At 39.0% G+C, this 17,978-nt stretch overlaps 1 protein-coding gene across 7 annotated transcripts in view; it reads right to left on the bottom strand.

The window, feature by feature from the left end:
• ASAP1 (ArfGAP with SH3 domain, ankyrin repeat and PH domain 1) overlaps positions 1-17,978 on the bottom strand; it is a 167,322-nt gene that overhangs the window by 72,814 nt on the left and 76,530 nt on the right. The window lies entirely within an intron of this gene.

Here is a 17,978-nt window from a genome sequence, read left to right on the forward strand (position 1 = left end):
AAATGTGAAAGAAATCCATGAAAAATCCTTTTATTCAGTTATAAATAATTTATAGCAATTACTTTGACAAATACCAGAAGTTTGCACAAGCAACCATACTAACCACTTTCCCCAAGCCCCACGACTTCTATAAATATAGAAGATGAAAATATCAAAAAAAGGAGGTACGATCTGATTTTGCACAGCACTGAAAAGGAGTATTTACAAGAGTAATATTCAAATATACATTTTCAGGATCCCCTCATGGATTTGAATAGTTTCAAAATCCAGAAGATGAGGTCATTATTCAATAACGATGAATTTAGATTAGATTTCTAGACACTTTCTTCTTTGTAAATAACAGCTTCCTTACTCTCTTGCAATCTGATGTAAAAAATCTAGTTAACATAAGAAAGAACTGTTATGATATAGCAAAATATAAAGTCAAAATAAACACTACTCTAGACTTGTGGAATGAAGACTTACAGCTTGATACTGGTGCTGTTTGCAGTGATCCAGTTAATTTCGCTTAAGTGTGAGCTTTGGACATCCTGCATGCACAGCACATTTTACACAAGTCCTGCTGTACACGGAGAATATATAGAAAATAATTTCAACGTTTCTATTTTTTCCCATTTAGATCATAGCTAATTTCCCATAAATGATGTCAGACCGATAATCTTATTTTTTAATCAAGCTGGCAGTGTTTGCTATATAATATTCCCATTCAAGTCACTGAAAATTGGATAACGCACTCAGAATTATTGTCAGGATAGCAGCCCAGCTAATCTGTCAGCTGGAGCAGACCACAAATTTCCCATGGCAGGGCTGCCTGGGTAGCTATCATTATCCACTGGAGGAAACTTGGAAGCCTGAAGCTCCTGGGGGTCTGGTATCTGAAGAGTGGTGAACTGATGCTGAACTTGTTCCTCAGCAGGCAGAAAGGCAGCCACGCTCATGGCACGGTGCATCTTCTCAGAGAGGGTCACCACCAGCAATGGTATGGATGAAAACTTCCTAAGTTTTTACTGTCCAAACTGAGATGATTGCAGTGCACAGTGGTAGGCATCAAGAATCTCAAAAACCAAACAAAAAACACTACCACCAAACAAGAACCCCCACAACCACCACCACCACACCACGGCAGCCGCTCCAGGACAACAGGAGCGCAGAGAATTGGAGGTGGTGGTGGTCACATACACCAAGGCTCTGGTTCACAGCAATAAGAATTTCAGTGTATGCACGAACCAACTGAGAGAGAAACCAGCTGAACTATCTCAGTTGTTTTAGGGTGGCCCAAGTTCAACAAAGTGTATTACAATTGAACAATACATGAAAATCTGGAAGAAAAAGTAGAATTTCTGTTCTTTAACATCCAACTAAAAACCACCAGATTCTTAACCACACAAACATTTCTACAGTTGATATAACTAGAAAATTCGGAACCACAGAGTTTATAAAAATGTTTTCTAATACTGTTTAATCCACTTTCCATTTGCATCAGAACTAACTCAAACAGTCGGAATTAACAAATATTTCTTCTGCTCCACAATGCAATGCTTGCTTTTACTTGACTTCTAGACATCTAGACAGAAAGAGTTAAATTTTTTACATTTAATAAAATATTAAGAACTCTGCGTTCTTTTTCAAGCCAGTGCACAGCAGGCAATTCTTCTTAGATTCCTTTGCAAGAGCTGTCAAAAGCTTTGGCTTCTGTCTGCGTGCTATGCCAGACAGTCACTATCAGACATTTCCACTGAACTTCTCCATCTTCAACCAGCAGAAAAGACAGTATGATTCACTAATTTATTGAGTGTTTGAGTGCAGGGTAGTATAAGAAATCAAAACCAACATTTTGGAAAAGGACAACTGTTAAGGTTGATGAGACTCAAAAATACAACTCAGTGTGATGTTCTAATACTGAAGCAAACCAGACACCCAGAAAACAAAACCAAAGTGGAATCTTTCTTGGAGTTTGCTCCTAAAGATGTCAATCTGGAAAAATTAGAACAGGTGGGCTAGAAAAATCTCACAAATTGGACTTTGATATTCAATTACATTTAGTCACTAATATGGAGGGAAGAGGAAAGGGAACGTTCATTACTTTGAGAGCAGTCACTGAGCAAAGCCATATACAGAGATGACATCCACTGCCTGAAGGAGCCAGAGACCTAAAATCGGAATGACACTACAGCTCATTTTTTTTTATTTTTATACTTGCAAACACAAGCTTTATATGAACTAATTTGTTACAGTCCAAAATTCTTTAAATAAAATAAATTCACACGCACTTGTAACTATATATCAGGGCAGTGCAGAAAATGCCTACCACAGATGGAACTCAATGCTACATAGGATTCTAGGCGTCCAAACCCTGTTATCTCGTTTTTGATTTAAAATACATATATATATATATATATATATATATAAATATGCAGGCATTTTGTTTCTAAATAAATTACATTCCTCTTGAAGCCTTTTGCTCATAATTTATAGCTGCATTCTGCTGCCGAGGCAGTATGCTGCACTCAACGCTCGATTCCATTTTTATTCCCGAGTAATATAACCTTTGCAATATGTTAAACAAGGAAGACACAGTCTTGCTCGCCCCAGTTATGTGAAAGCATGTTTTTGCAATATCTGTTCGTTTTATTTTGCAGTATTTAGAATACTAGGTATTTTTATTCCCCAATGTGGAAAAGACAAACGACAATGTTCCCATAAAAGTGATGTACTTTTTTATTATTGAAATGTATCATGTCTTAGAGAACCAAGGAATTCTCTGACACAAATCTTTAGGTACTCAGACATGCTCCTGGCTACCTTCCTGTATACCTCAACTCTTCCTCATCACTATCCATTCATTCCTGGAAAATACTTCTTTCTTCATTGCTATGATATGATCTCCCAAGACATCTTTTTAACTTCCTTGGGAGAACATTTTCTTACCCTCTGAATACTTTGAAGCATTCTGAAGAGACAGATGATTAAAAGGTACCTGCAAACACAGGTTTGCTACCTCCTTGGTTGAATAATGCTTTATTCTCAAAACCAGGTCATCTTGGAGACAACCTCCATATTTATTCAAAAATAATGCAAATATAGCATTCACATAAAAAGCCTTGAGACACACTTGTGAAAAGAAAAAAACAACACACACACTCCACTTTCAATCTGATTATATAAAACTAAACAAGGAAAGCTCCTTGCTCCTCATAGCAGCAGATTTGCTATGCATGATCCCTGAGATATGGCCTGTTAAGGTTTCATCTTCCTTCACTCCCTTGGGTTGAGGCGTCCACACAGGCGCTGCTTTTGACTCTCTTTAGCACCTCATCTCTTCTGAATGAAGCATAGCTTATTTTTGGACCAAGTTCTATTTTAATAGCTGCTAAATATTAAACCAGAAATTACCCTACTGTACTGTACGAGAAGTGCTAGATGCTGGATTTCTATCTTTGATGTACAAAACCTGCCAAGGTTGCATTTAGACAAACTACTAATTGTTTCTTTAGAAGCTTGGGCCTTTTTAGCACCCTTGTATACATATACGTACATACACACATTTGTGTGAATGTGTGAAGATACAAATCTTTGTATCTGTATGCACATGCATGTCAGTCTATACACTAGAGACCATAATTACAATCATTTAAAGGTACTTACTCCTAATAAGCATGAAGACATGGTTTGACCAACACAGAAATCTTCCTTTCTTGACTGACGTATAAACCACTCTTACAGGTACTGATCACAGAACCATTTCATATATACAAAAAATTTAGCTCTTCTAGACATTGACACCGTGACACATGGACACTGTGCTAGGGGCAGACATCTGCAGAGGATGCTGCGGCCCCTTACTTCCATTAAATCTAATAAAAACTCCAGTCTCAGTTGTTGCCTGTGCTTTGCGCACCTTTACAGATGGAAGACAAGACTGATTTGTTTCAACCTTACAATAATAAAAAGTTGAGTGGCTCAAGATACTGACAATCACATTTATATATCAGCAAATGTTATTATCATCTTCAATTAGATTTAATCCAGACAAAATACATTTTCCAGCTGGAACAAACTGCTCATCTATGTACCAGAGGTTTAGAATTTCACTAAATATTTAGGAGGTTAGCCCTAAAAATTTTCATGCCCAAAGCCCACCCACAAAAATAATATACCAAACCAGAAATATTTTAAACAATTATAATATTTTGCTCAAGACAAACCCATGGCAGAAGCCTGAAGGCCATCCAAGCACGCATGTGTATTTGTGACAACAACAAAAAAAAAACACACACAAAATCCAACCCTCCATGTATTTTAAGAAATTAATTTCATATATAAAATCATGTGAAGCATAAAATATTTGAGGTCAGACATGCAAATGGGAATCATAAACACTTGGTAGCCTCATGCACGTTTCGTCAGATACAAGGCGTTAAGTTATTTCACAGAAATACATGGGGTGATACATTGGCTTTGAGGGACTATGAGACATCAAAGTCTTTCGCTCATCAGCTTAACCCTGGCACAGAAGTGACTGACATTTACTTGTCTACTACAAATATGTTTCCCATCTGCTCAAGTCCCAGCTGGGATAGCCATGTAACCAAGCAGAGCAAAGGCACCTTACTGGTATTGGACAGGCATTTACCTTTTATATATATATATATATATATATTTATATATATTTATATATGTATGTATGTATGTATATTTAATTTGTTCTTAACAATAAAGTCCAGCCTTTGTGGGATGGATAATAAATGTATATACATATATACATATATATATACATATATATGTGTAGGTATTATATACCACTGAAACACGGCAACAAAAGAAGCCCTGATGATTTTTCCAGCAAAATATAACGAAAACAGAAGATGAAAGTAAGCCTCTTGTAGCCTTCCCCCGAGAAACAGGCGGACTACCAAGCTCTCAGCTCTCTATATGGAGATGATTTGGGCCACCCTTCCTTGTCCTTGCCCCTCCACCCTGCTCGTGCTGGCCCTGCCAACCACAAGTTCGCCGTCTGTTTCCAATTGCTGCTCTCAGCACATGTCTAAACGACAAAAATAGGGGAGCAGTTAAGAATTTTCTAGAGACACTTAATCCCTTTGGTAAAAGATGGATACAGAATGGTGTATTTGAACTCATCCTGAATTACTTAAAAACCCAAAGGGTCCAAATGAGAGAAAACCAAACATAAGTGATTGATGATGTGTTTTTTCACTGTAATAACCAACACCATCATCATTTAGTACACCATTATTTACCAGCTACTCCCAAAATAAGACCAAGTTAATCTTCTCAAAAAATAAAAAAAGAGAGTAATTTCCTTGAAGTTTTACAATTTCCAGGTTGTGTTTAACCACAAACTAATAAAAAGAGCATTGGTAATCAAATTGAAGAAATATGTATCTGCAGAAAATATTTTCTTGGAGTAATGCAACGCTTTATAGACATCCCACCAACGAACTTCTCTTCTATCACATGCTGCTCGCGTTGCATTGGGCGGTGTAACAGCAGCCCCTCCCCAGGCTGATGTACATGGGGAACGCCATCGGCCTGATCGTGTTATCAAGGTCACAGCAGAGGAGCAAATCACTCGCACAGCCTCTAAAAAGAGCTGCAAAAATAACTGTCACTAGATTATTCTTCAAGCATTACTCACATGGCAGTATAGTTGAGATTGCTTATAAAATCTCTCTAAAAAGTCAAAAATAGCTAAATTTTAATCTGTCTTGACAACTGCCCTTTGGATCCCCACAGGCAACCACACTCCTACCCAGATGCCTTTACTGCAAGGGCACAACGGCAGCTGCTAATTGCTATCCAGGTATGATTACTTGTAGACAACATGAAATTAGCAGCACGCTTTTCCTAACGAGCACGGAGGTGATCTTTAATCTCGTACATGCTAAGACACATTTGGGAATATGTAACAGTATTTTGGGAACCTCCGTCCTTTATGTTGAGTTATATTAAAATTTGAGTTCAGCTAATTGTGTGCATAAAGCATCTTTAGAGCTAACTGAAAAACAGAACTATGACATTTGTTTCCAGATCCAGTGATGAGACAGGTAAGATTCCCTTTCTAACTGATGTGTAGGAGATGCTAAAAGCCCTCTCCTAGTGACAACACCTGAGGGGAGCCAGTGACAGATGCAAAATATTCCCCCAGGCACAAGCTCTAAAACAGCTCATGCTGGGGATAAACTCATCCGGATGATAAACATCCTTACCTTTACACAGGCATCCACGTGCCTCTGAATGTGCACTAATGATAGCACCTCTACTATCACTCATAATATCCAGATTCTCTTCATTATACCAGTCAGCTTAATCACTAATTATTACAAACCTAAGCAAGAACACTGAATGGGTTGGCTTGGAAGGGACCTCAAAGCCCGTCCATTTCCAATTCCCCTGCTATGGGCAACTTTAAAGGCCCAAAGAGAATGATGATCTTAATCTAAGAAAGAAAAGCCCATTCTCTGCTCTTACACACCCCTCGTTACACTTTTTTTTTTTCTCCTAAGTCAGGTAGAAATGCCTGTGTGCAAATATTTCGAGTGTTTTGAGCATCAGTACTGGCTACCAAATAATACTCAACAAAATGTTTTTTTCCATATACAAATATGTAGTTCTGTAGAAGTAGTATATAAGTGAAGTCCTTAATTTATCAAAGATGCTTGTCATTTGGAAAAAAAACAATACCGTATAAAGCATAATTCTCTTTAAAAAATCTAACCCCAAAAGCATATTTATGAAAGGCGTAACTAAATACAATTCACAACAGCCCAGAACGGAACAAGGTTATTTTCTAAAACAATCAAAAAATAAATATGTGAGATAACATCCAACAGTTAAGGCAAGGTCTTTCAAAAGTCAGCTAGCCAAATAGGAGATAGCACGCAAACAGCACAAACCCAAAACCACTTTCAAAGAACAGACATGCTAGCTGACATGAATTTGTAAGGAAGTAATCCGATTCTTAGTAACTTGACTTGGAAAAAGAAAAAAAAAAGCACAAATGAAAGTCCCCAGTCGCTCCCCTCCCACCACTCTTGACTGTAAATTTCACTAACAGGAGAGTCCTTCAGCTGTCCCATCACACTTAAATACCACAAAATATTTTCCTTCTTTGTTAGCTCTTTTCTCTTTTCAAACCACAAAATATTTTACAGCATGCGTTGTATTTAAACTGTTATCCCAGTAACTCACAGACATTATCTAGCCAGGGAAGCAAGAGAAACTGGATGTGGATGCGTGAGTTACAGTTATTACCACCTTCTCAGGCAGAAAAATTCTTCAAAGTGTTCTACAGAGATCCGATGAATTTTACAGGAGCTCAAAAATGACATTCAGGGATGAATAAAGTACTCACTCATTCAGCCATCGCCAGCATGACAGTGGTGTTGAAATTGCACAGTACGCTTACCCCTGCCAGCTCTAAATTTGAATCAGTATTATTATTTGTTGATATTTGGTATCAGCTAGCAGCAGAGATAGGAAGGACACCAGATACACAGTCGTGGTAGACCAAGCTGTTCCAAAGGGTTACTACTCCTACTGTGGCCACTTTTTTTCCTGCAAATAAACTTGCATCAGCCAGTATTTCTTTTTCTTTACTTCAGAGCAGAAACAACCCATGTTCCTTTGCCTCCCACCTCTGAAGAAATACATAAATGCACACACTGATGCGTGATTGCAATGTTACATTTCAGCATTCAGAGAGAGAGGAAAAATATTAATGCATTACAACAATTGTATATAATATTTTGACTTCTGTCTACTGATTCCTAACTACAGATTTCAAAAGTTACATTAGGTTAAAAAAAAAAAAAAAGGGAAGGGGAAGTAGTATTTCCATTACAGCATATCGTTGAAAACTACTGCAGAATTCTGGGACTCAGATGTTTGATTTTTGCTATTGGAGAGGACTATGAGGACAGATTCAATAAGACTTCATCTCAAGCCATGTTAAATTTATGATCACCAGCACTTACTACGAAATTCAGAGCTACGCCCAAATAACCAGCTAGAAGATTCCACCATTTAATGTTTATCACACCCCATACAATGCAGGGTGACATTGTAGGAGAGTAACAGGAGTGAGGGAAAATATCAAGTCCAGAAACAGTACAGAAAATAAGGACACGTTCCAACACACATTTAAAAAAAAAAAAAAGAAAAAAAAGAGGTGGATTACAAAAACAGAAGTAAGTCTTGCAACGTATAATGTTGTACTTCTAATTGCTATGTTTGGTCTTGGGCTAGAGATGACTTACAAAACACCCAAGAGGGTAGGGGGCTCAAAAAGGGGAGATTTTTATTTTTTTTAAATCTCAAGTATAATTCAGGTATTAAGTACTAGAGTTAATTTTGAATTTCAACATCATGGTCATCAATACAAATGTTCTCTGAACATACTTAACTTAATAAGGGAAGTTACCCGACAGGAGACGTGGCAATTTGAATAGCCATCACTGTGATACAGAGAACAGAGAAACATAAGGCAGAAAAAATACAAAAATGTGTTACACATGTAACAATATATATACTTTAATTACAAGAATATTTCTATATACAATGTAAGATACTATTGAGAAAGCAGATCTCATTCGAAGGCAAGATACAGTGAACCGAGAAGCAATCTCCAACCTAAAATGAAGACCTCTCATCCAATTAGGCTCTCTAGAGCTTACTTTGGAGACACAGGCACACATCATGATCTGGCATTAAGCTTAGAAAGGAATCACCGACTTATGTACAGAGGCATTCAGCTGTAGGGTGAAATGAAGGGTGAAAGAAAAGGGTGCACTAACAAGACAGAAATCCTATACCGTAAAGTAGCGTAACCTCCTTACAGTATGAGTTGCCCCAACTACGTATATGGCCTGACAAAGTCACTGGGACCACACAGAAACCACCGCTTTCCCTTCCGTAGGAAGGGCACTTTAAATGTAGTGTTGATTTTAAAGGAATTGTTTGAAATTCACAATGAAACGTAACAGAACTTAATAGTAACATTTCCAGTATGTTAGGAAACAGTATGAGCTCTTTGTAATCTACCCATTACTTATTTCAAAGCAATTTTTAACATAGCACTGTGTTTCGGTAAAAATAGCACTACCCCATTTCTCTTTTAAGAACATATTAGAGAACAGATGCTCTCACCAAATATTCTATACATTTTCTGAAGAATATCAGACAAGTTAGAGCCAAGATCCTAAACACGACTAAATTGTACTAGCGTATATTTAGAAGAAAATTTCTGCTGTCATATAGAATAATAGCTGCATTGTATCCCATTTAGAAAATGCAACCATTATTTGTCTGATCACAAATTTAACTGAATATTGCTAACAGAAGTGACGTCCTATTTATAACATGAGTATACAGTTGTGACACTAACTGAATAAATAACTATTTTGTCAGGCACCACTTAACTTCCCCCAAAATATCCCAGTTTTATGATGCTTTTCAATTACAGATTAATCATTTTAGGAGGTATTATGAAGCAGCTTGTGCAAATTAGAAACAAATAAACAGAAGAGTCTATAGGATGAAGAAAGTCTTTGGAATAAGCTGGGAGATATGAGACTGTTTGAGAACCTGGAGCATTTAAGGCATTCAAATTCTGCAGACTAACCAGCAAAAGTTTTTCCAAGGTAACAACTTCCTCATACACACAGCACCCAAATACCACATTCAAGTTCCGTGGAGGTAAAGAAGATCGTATCTTGCACAGCCATCCCCATCTTCCTCAAAATAACATGAAAAGATTTTTGCCCATACTTGTACAAGACTCTCAGGCAACACATCCATGCTGCATGTCAAATAATTATCCAACAAACTTTGCCCTATCAAATACTATTTGAATTAATTTTCATTAGATAAAATATAAGCTTTCCAGATAACTCTCAGATAGTAAATCATAGGCATAAGAAGCCTAAACACAGCAGTAAGTATTAACACCCCAGAAATCAATAATCTTGCTCTACTAATGGCAAGAACTGTTTTTTCCTTAACAGCCAGATTCTAGCAGCTGCTAATGATTTTTGGTTTATTTCACTTGGAGTCAAAAACAAAAAGGGAAGTCTCAAAATCTCATATTTTAATCACTTCCTTTTCATGCTAGATATTATATGGGAAGTAGGTTTTCCGCCTGTTTACTCTCCTCACCCTTTTTGGAAGGGGCGTTCCTATATCAGAAAACTGCTTCTTATTTAAGGGATTTAGAACACATAGGGACCTGGGGTGCCTCTCCTGCAACAAGAAGTAGGCAAAGGGAAAGTAAAATTGGCTTTGGTAGATCATGACACACCATTTCCAGCAGGACTGGCTAGAATATAAATGCAAGCACTCAGGAGAAATCTGTCTGTAAATAATGCTTTTGGATACAGGAAGAATCAGAAAACAGTAGTGACAATGAAAATACTGTAGGCTGCTTGTTTTTTTAATACTAATATTTTTCAAACGCATTCTTACAGCTGAAGAGGATGTACAGTACTTCAAAAGAGAACAGCTTGGCAATACTCTTTTCTCTAAAGCACAGAGTATAATTTATGATTCAAGACTGAAAAAGAAATCTAGGCAAGGTAATGAAAACCAAAACTGCTAACATGGGGAAACAACAACACATGGACAAAGCTGATCATTGCCATACAGCTGTTCATTGTTGCCCGCTATATAACTAGAAGATACACATTACACCTGAGCATAGGATGAAGCAATGGCAGAGTTTAAAACCCACCCAAAATAGTAATTACATAATGAAATATATTTGAGACCACATCACTCATATTTTGGTCATTTGTTATTTATTTATTGTTATGTACACAATTCCCTCCTTCCCCTTTTTGAAGCACAAAACTAAGACTAATACTAAAATCATTAATTGATGGTATTTATCTGAAAGTTACCCTGGTTCTCAAAAATGATTTATTCATCCCAGCTCACACTAAAAATTATAAACAGCTAATCCCAATGGAAGTAGTTAGTGCTTAAATAGAGCTAACGCATCAGTCAAAGATGCTCAGGAAGCTCACTTTGTTGATGATTTGAAAGAAAAACAAGGCAGACTGAAGTACTGAACAACAGTAGATGAATAGGCTGCAGCATTTTAATTTTAAATAATGTCACAGTAGATCTCACAAAGTTTCAAAGCAGCAGCTATGAACAGAAGATTAAATCCTAAACAAGAGTACAGCGTACTCTTGACAAACATCCTTAGACTCAGGTGGTATGGGACATAATACAAGACCATCACCAATAAATGCAGAGCCTTGTTATAACCACTTTTACTGGGCCAGAAAAATACTTCCTTCTGCACTCCCCTCCACACCCATCTTCAAGGTTTAAAGATTTTCTCTGGAATGCAGAATGGATGTATAATAGAAACGAGAGTAATATGAAAATTCAGACAGGAAAAGCTAAATGGTTAAGCAAATTAAGATCAAAATCAACAGCACTACATCACTTATCCTTCATGTTCTGGCTGGTGTATTAGGACAGAAACACCAGGCCAACAGGCAGCCCTGGAGATTTTTGTGAAAAGCTGGACTGCTCGTTTGCTCTGTAGGATCTGAAAGAAATGGTTTGCCTGTTTCCCTCTGCCAACCACTCACTACCACTACCTCATTTGTACCTGCATGCTATAGTCTGAACAGCCACAAAGTCAAGAATAGAGAGCAGATGAAAATTGCCCTTCTGCTGCATTACTGCCAGCACAAAGGAGGCCAGCTACACACACAGTGGCTCTACCCCTTTCAGTGGATGTACAAACTTATACCAGATCACTGTACAACTGTGACCTGAGAAGACTCGTAGCATTAAATAATTTTCCCTGCACTGAGATCTGTTCCAGTGCAGCTGCATCCCTCGTAATCCACCTACATTTGAAGATACACTTTGGAGTTGTAAAGCTTGGATCCTTAGAAACCAACTCTGAAAAAGCATCAGTCCACATGCATGCAGAAATGGCATTTGCTCCTTTGCCAGCAGGGGTGACTCAGGCTACAGTTTTACTTCTCTAATCTCACATTCCTTCGCTTGCTTTTAAAACAGTTACATCCTTCAGAAACTCAGCCGCTATTTAAAGTAGAGTAACTCACTGGAGTTCCTTATGCCTTTGCTTATGATCTTCATAAGTGCAGAAACTATTGCCAAAGTAGGAACTGAAGTTTTATGTTTGCAGTGAGATACGGAGCTGTAGAAAATTACTGCACGTGACAATACCGATCTAGCAAAACGTGAACAGCACGGTGCGCAACTTTCGGTGTGCTCTGTCATTCACTCACTAGTAACCCAGTTTAAACACATCCTGCTACTTTGGTAAGAGCATTTATCCCCTGCACCACAGCATCACTACAAGCAGCATCCCCTCTCAGCATGCTTCTCAGAGCGGGAAGGCATTATTTAGTAAAAAAGGCCAGAAGCTGGCCTCGGTAAGGTTTTCTTTCTATTTAGGCCTTGAAGTGGTGCAACACAAATCACTGGAAATAGACAGCAGCTTTTCCAGAATTTGCCTTGAATTTCCTTTCACGGGGCAGCCCCCCTGAAGTCCTGCCCACTCCTTACTTACCTAAGCCTGCCAATATAACCCCTGAGACCTGCAAAGCTGTGTGCTCCCAACCATTAAATGCAAGTGTGATCCCTTTGGCCTGCCTTGTCCTGAGCCACAAGTCCCTGGAGCTGGGAGATCGTATTGGAGAAGGTCTCCCTACATTTCTGCCCTTGCCATCTGCCCTCGGCTAAGTCAGATGAGATCCTAGGCTTTTATCAGCTTCTGTCTATCCCAGAACAGCTGTTCTTCTCTCACTAATGGTATTTCTGCTGTATAAGCTGCAATGAGAATGAATTCACCAGAAGACAACTACATAAGCATAATACCAAGCAACAGACAAACATCAATAAAAAAATAAATAAATCAAGCAAAACAAACTGAAAATAAAAAACACAACAAAAAGCCCCATAGCAGCCTATGACAATTTTTCTCTTCTTTGTGATCTAGGCTGTCATTGCAAAATCCTATTTAAATAGAAACTTTTCCGAAAATCTTCCCCTTTCTAGCAATAGTTAGGTAGCAAGGTATTAACCGAACAATTCTGTTCACTGGTCCAGTGAAATATTTCATAAGCTTTGGTTTTCAAACAGACACAGCCCTTATACACCAAACCACACTCCACGAATTACACCGATGTGCTTTAGCAAAATAAAATGATTAAACTCACAACAGAAGAAACAATTTTTCAAACTTCAGTTTTATATTTTATGGTAGGTCTTAAAACTCAAAAGAGAACAAAAGCCTATTTTGTTTCATGTATAGAACGGGGAATGTTTGCTTTTACAGTCACACAAAAACCATAGCTCTGATTTATTGCCAGTGTTAACAAGGACAGCTGTCTGATATAGCATTTTTGCACTAAACCCACCAAGAGTTGATGTCAGTTAACTTCTTTTTTTTTTAAAAATATTATTCCAGACCATCCAGTCTTCATACAATCATAGGAAATTTACTGAACTAATGCATTTAATTGAAGTTCTGAGAGGACAGAGGCAAACCTTCAGCAAACCCTTTTGTTTTGATAAAATCCATAATCCTTTACAGAAAAGATGAATTAATTGTTATCAAGCTGGTTGCTGGCTCCTAGACTTTTTAAAATACCGTTTTTGTAATATAGATTTTCTTTATACATATACTGTCTTGGAAAGAACCTTGGAGTATCAAACACTGAAAAAAACACCAGGCTGATTCAGCCTTCATCAATCGCCTTACCAATGAGGACACTGGGGGGCTGGACCCAATAATCTCTTCAGGTCCCTTCCAACCCCTACAATTCTGAGATTCTGTGACAACAAGGCATGGCGATTGAGAAGCATTTATCTTGACCCAGAATATTTTGACAAAAAAATAATATTGGTGATTAATAATCCAATGTCTACCAGGCAAACCACAACCATATTCCAATTTACACCATAGATGGAGGGTACTGAAAACTGAAATATTAACACGAGACAGTATGCGGTAACAAGTCTCTGCCTTTAAGTCCTGGTTCAATACACAACAGTGCCTACGGAATTCCAGCTCAAAACATCCCTGTTAATAGACCAGTGGAATGGTATAGCAAGGCAGATATCAACACATACCATTTTTGCACTCTCTCCATACGCATCCAACTCTCCCTTTGGTTAGAGACAGCCAGGAGCCTAGCAAGCAACAGTATTTATGGTCACATGAATTTAAGTCTTTCCATGTGAACTCACACAAGAATATCGTAGGATTCCATTTTTGCCTTGCCTCATTACAAGCTTCCAGTAGTTAGCAAGAACAGAGTAAATCCTATACCTGGCAACTACAGGCTCTGAAGCTTTTCATGAATGTTGCATTGGCTGGCTCCCAGCTAGCAGTGCGCAGAATGCTAAGGGCTCCACTTGAGCAGGGCTGCAGGCAGGACACAAATAGGGCAGTAGAAAAGGAAGCTGTGTGCAACGATGCAAAAAAATCCTATTGCTGATTTGTATTCTGCCTGAATAAGAGGAAGAAAGTAAGTAAACCTCCAGCTCATTCAAATGAGGAATATAAATAGAAGATTCAGTAAAGAACTATTTTTCTAAGCACTGGCATTTGGAACACATTCAAACTCCAGCTATGTACTGGATTATCATAAAAGGCAACACTTGTTAATCACAAAATTGGAGAGTCCCAAAATTTGGATATAGACTGATTTAATGCCAACGTTGCACAGTTTGTGTAACGTATACAAATAGGAATTAAAGACACGCAGTACAGTAGGCGATGGCAACCGTAGATAACTATCTCCCACGGTGGACGTGATTGTATGGTACATTTCACAATAGTTATCAAAAGATGAAAGACAGAGCTTGAGGACCATAAACAGGGGATTATTTTGCAGACATTCAACTGAAAAAAATCACAGGCACTAAGGAAAAAATTGGTGTTAGGGAAATTATACAAACAGTGAAGCAAAATAAGCTTCACAGTGGAAAAGCATTTAAATTACACCATAACAAGGAAATGACGAAGCAGAAGATTTGTAATCCAGAGAATTTTCAAGGGGTATTTATTACTTGCAGCTCACTTTCCAGGAGAGTGCACAAATACAAAGCTACCTCAGAGAGGGGGGGAACTCCTAGGTTTGCTGTTGTTTAAAGGAGGGGAAGAAAAAAAAAATCAATAACAAAACCACACCACGCATATTTGAGCCGCTCCATAAAATAGAACCCATATCTATAGCGACCAGCAGAGCACAGTATTAGGATAGGATCCTCTAAGCCAAACACACTTTATCCACATTAGATGCATCTCAGACAGGTTTACTCCCGCTCAGACCTAATCTGCTCTGTGGACTGAATGCTCTCTAGCAGTTGGAAGGCATCTTCCAGTTTATTTTTGTCCAAGAGCAACTCAGTTTTGTCTACTATAATACTCTGTGACATGAAACACGTCGTAGCAAGGAGGATAACTAGGAAATTTACTTCAAAAAAACACTCATGCTCCCAACATCAACCCAGCACAGAGTGCTGAAATTTGAGATTGCTACCAAAAGTTTCTTGTCAGATGAGGGAGACTTTCAGAGGATGATGGTTAGGTTGCCATACACTTACTCATTCTCCAGTTCTTTAAATGTTGTGCTCATACCATACAAAGATATATCCATTCGTTGCTTCTTGAAAGCGGGAAACAGGGGTTATAGACTGCACAGAACAGGTCTGCCATCACCAGGTTTACATGAAGAGTCCCTTTTGGTGTTAGATATGACCCTTAGTACTCAAAAAACAAACAAACAAAAAAAAAACCCTGAAGTTAAAAGTGATACTTGTTGCATCTCAATAATGGCTTGCTATCCTTAAGCATACATGTATAATTTGGTAAATAAATCTCTTTGGAATCAAATCTATAAAAAGCTTCACTGACATGTTGGCAACATCCCAAGAGCCACCCCAAAGAAAGCAGAGGAAAATGACAGCCATACCCACAATCTCCATCCAAATGGCTTATGGGTGGCTGATTCCAGCAGCTTTGCAGAAATGAGGCTGCTGCAGCTCCGTGTCCCTAGGTCCAGCCAGTGCTGAGGCTGAAAATGCATTCCCGGGATGCGCACACAGCACCAATGGCTTCATCCTGCCCTCTCTATGGCTGACCAGGACAAAAGTGTGTTTCTGCAGTGCAACGTGCCTCATGCAGAGGCACACACGTGCAAACAGTGTCCCAGGACACAGTGTCTCCAGTGGCCAGCTTGGACCTGCTGGTCCCTCCAGGAGCCTGCTGGCAGACCTTCCAGTCCCCAGCTCTCTTACAGATGCTTCAAGACCTGCTTCCCAGGTGACTTACTCAACAGTTTAATACTAGTCCTGCTTACAGATACTTCAAGACCTGCTTCCCAGGTGACTTACTCAACAGTTTAATACTAGTCCTGCTTAAGATTTGTTAGCTTAATACTGCACTCTGTCATACATACCCACACAGCACGCATGCACTCCAGTCACTGGCACACACAACACACAGACCCCTATAATCCATGGTGTAAGTCCAGTTTGGCCACCAACTAGTGTGGTCTGACACCAGCACTTAGAGCTCCATATATACACACGCACATAGAAGAGCCCCCTCACCTAGGGAAATAGTTAAAAATTAAGTTTAAGGAAGTGATAGACAGACTGCACTGGTGAGACATAGGGCATGGCCAGAAAAACACGCTAACTAGCAATTTTTTGAATGCAACCAGCTCCTTTATCCCCTTGTCCTTCCACTTTCCTATGCCTGTTCCTCCCCAAACCACCTCAAACCCTCCCTTTCCCCACCTTTGGTCCCAAGCACTTTGTAACAAGCCCTGCACAATCCCCTCCATCCCACAAGCCTCGTGGTCCTGTAGGTACAACCCTCCCTCAGTCTGTAAGATGATCTTAAGAGCCCTTCCCTTTAAGCATCCCGATGGGTTTCATACCTGGACAATGGAGCTGTCAGTCCTCCTGTGATGGGCTTGGGAAGAGCCAGGTCAGGAAGCTCCATCCCTGCAATTAAGATTTCCCCTGGCTCCCTTTGTGTTTGTGGAGAGGAGCCTTTTATCACACAACTTAATGTTCCCCTCACTCAGGGGTAAAGCCAGACAGGCCTGCACCACCATACACTTTGTACCTCAAATACTCAGCAGTTACACTGCTGTAATATGACAAAATACTTAAAGCCTGCAAATCGAATCAGAAACCTATTAGTACGCACATGCCAGATACCCTTAAAAAAATTGAAGAGAAATTAATTTGTAATGGGATTAGGACTTGCCCTATCCCATTAACCATTAATGACAGCTATCCCACAGATAGCATATTGTAATAATTCCAAAAATAAAACTTAATTCAAATCATCAGCTTCAGTAAAAGCTGAAATATTCTCTTACGCAACCAAAGTGCCCGACCACAAACCGAGCTTCTTTGGGGCGAGAGCTCTGCACGCGCTGAGCACAGCCTTGTATCAGACAGAGGCAGCACATGAAAGGAAGCAAATAGGCTTTCTTAGAAAAAGAGGAGCACAACAGGACAGCACTTGATGGCATGACAGACAGCACTCTTTTCAAGTTTCTTCTGACATCATGAAAGAGAAGCACGTAACATCTGAGCATGCTTAGGGGAGTTCCTAGCAGGCGTAACAGGTATCACACAAGTCAAGGAAGCTCCTTTCAAGTTTACAAGCCAACTTCTTAGGCAAACAAGCAAAGGCAGCCAGAATCAAGGATGGATGAGAGTAGGAGACAGCACGTAAGAGACAACAGGTTAAATGGAGAGCTCTAAGATTACTCCTCCCCCAAAACCAAACAGCTGACAATTTACATACAAGCCACCACAGCTATTTTCAAAGAATCACAAGACACTTGTTCTCCACGAGAACAGTCTTTAAGATAAAGCATGTTCTTCATCTGTATCCCACAGACCAATAAATTTGTCAAGGACCAGATTTAAAAAAAAAAAAA

Source organism: Anas acuta, chromosome 2, assembly GCF_963932015.1.
Source record: "Anas acuta chromosome 2, bAnaAcu1.1, whole genome shotgun sequence".
Lineage (NCBI taxonomy): Eukaryota > Metazoa > Chordata > Aves > Anseriformes > Anatidae > Anas > Anas acuta.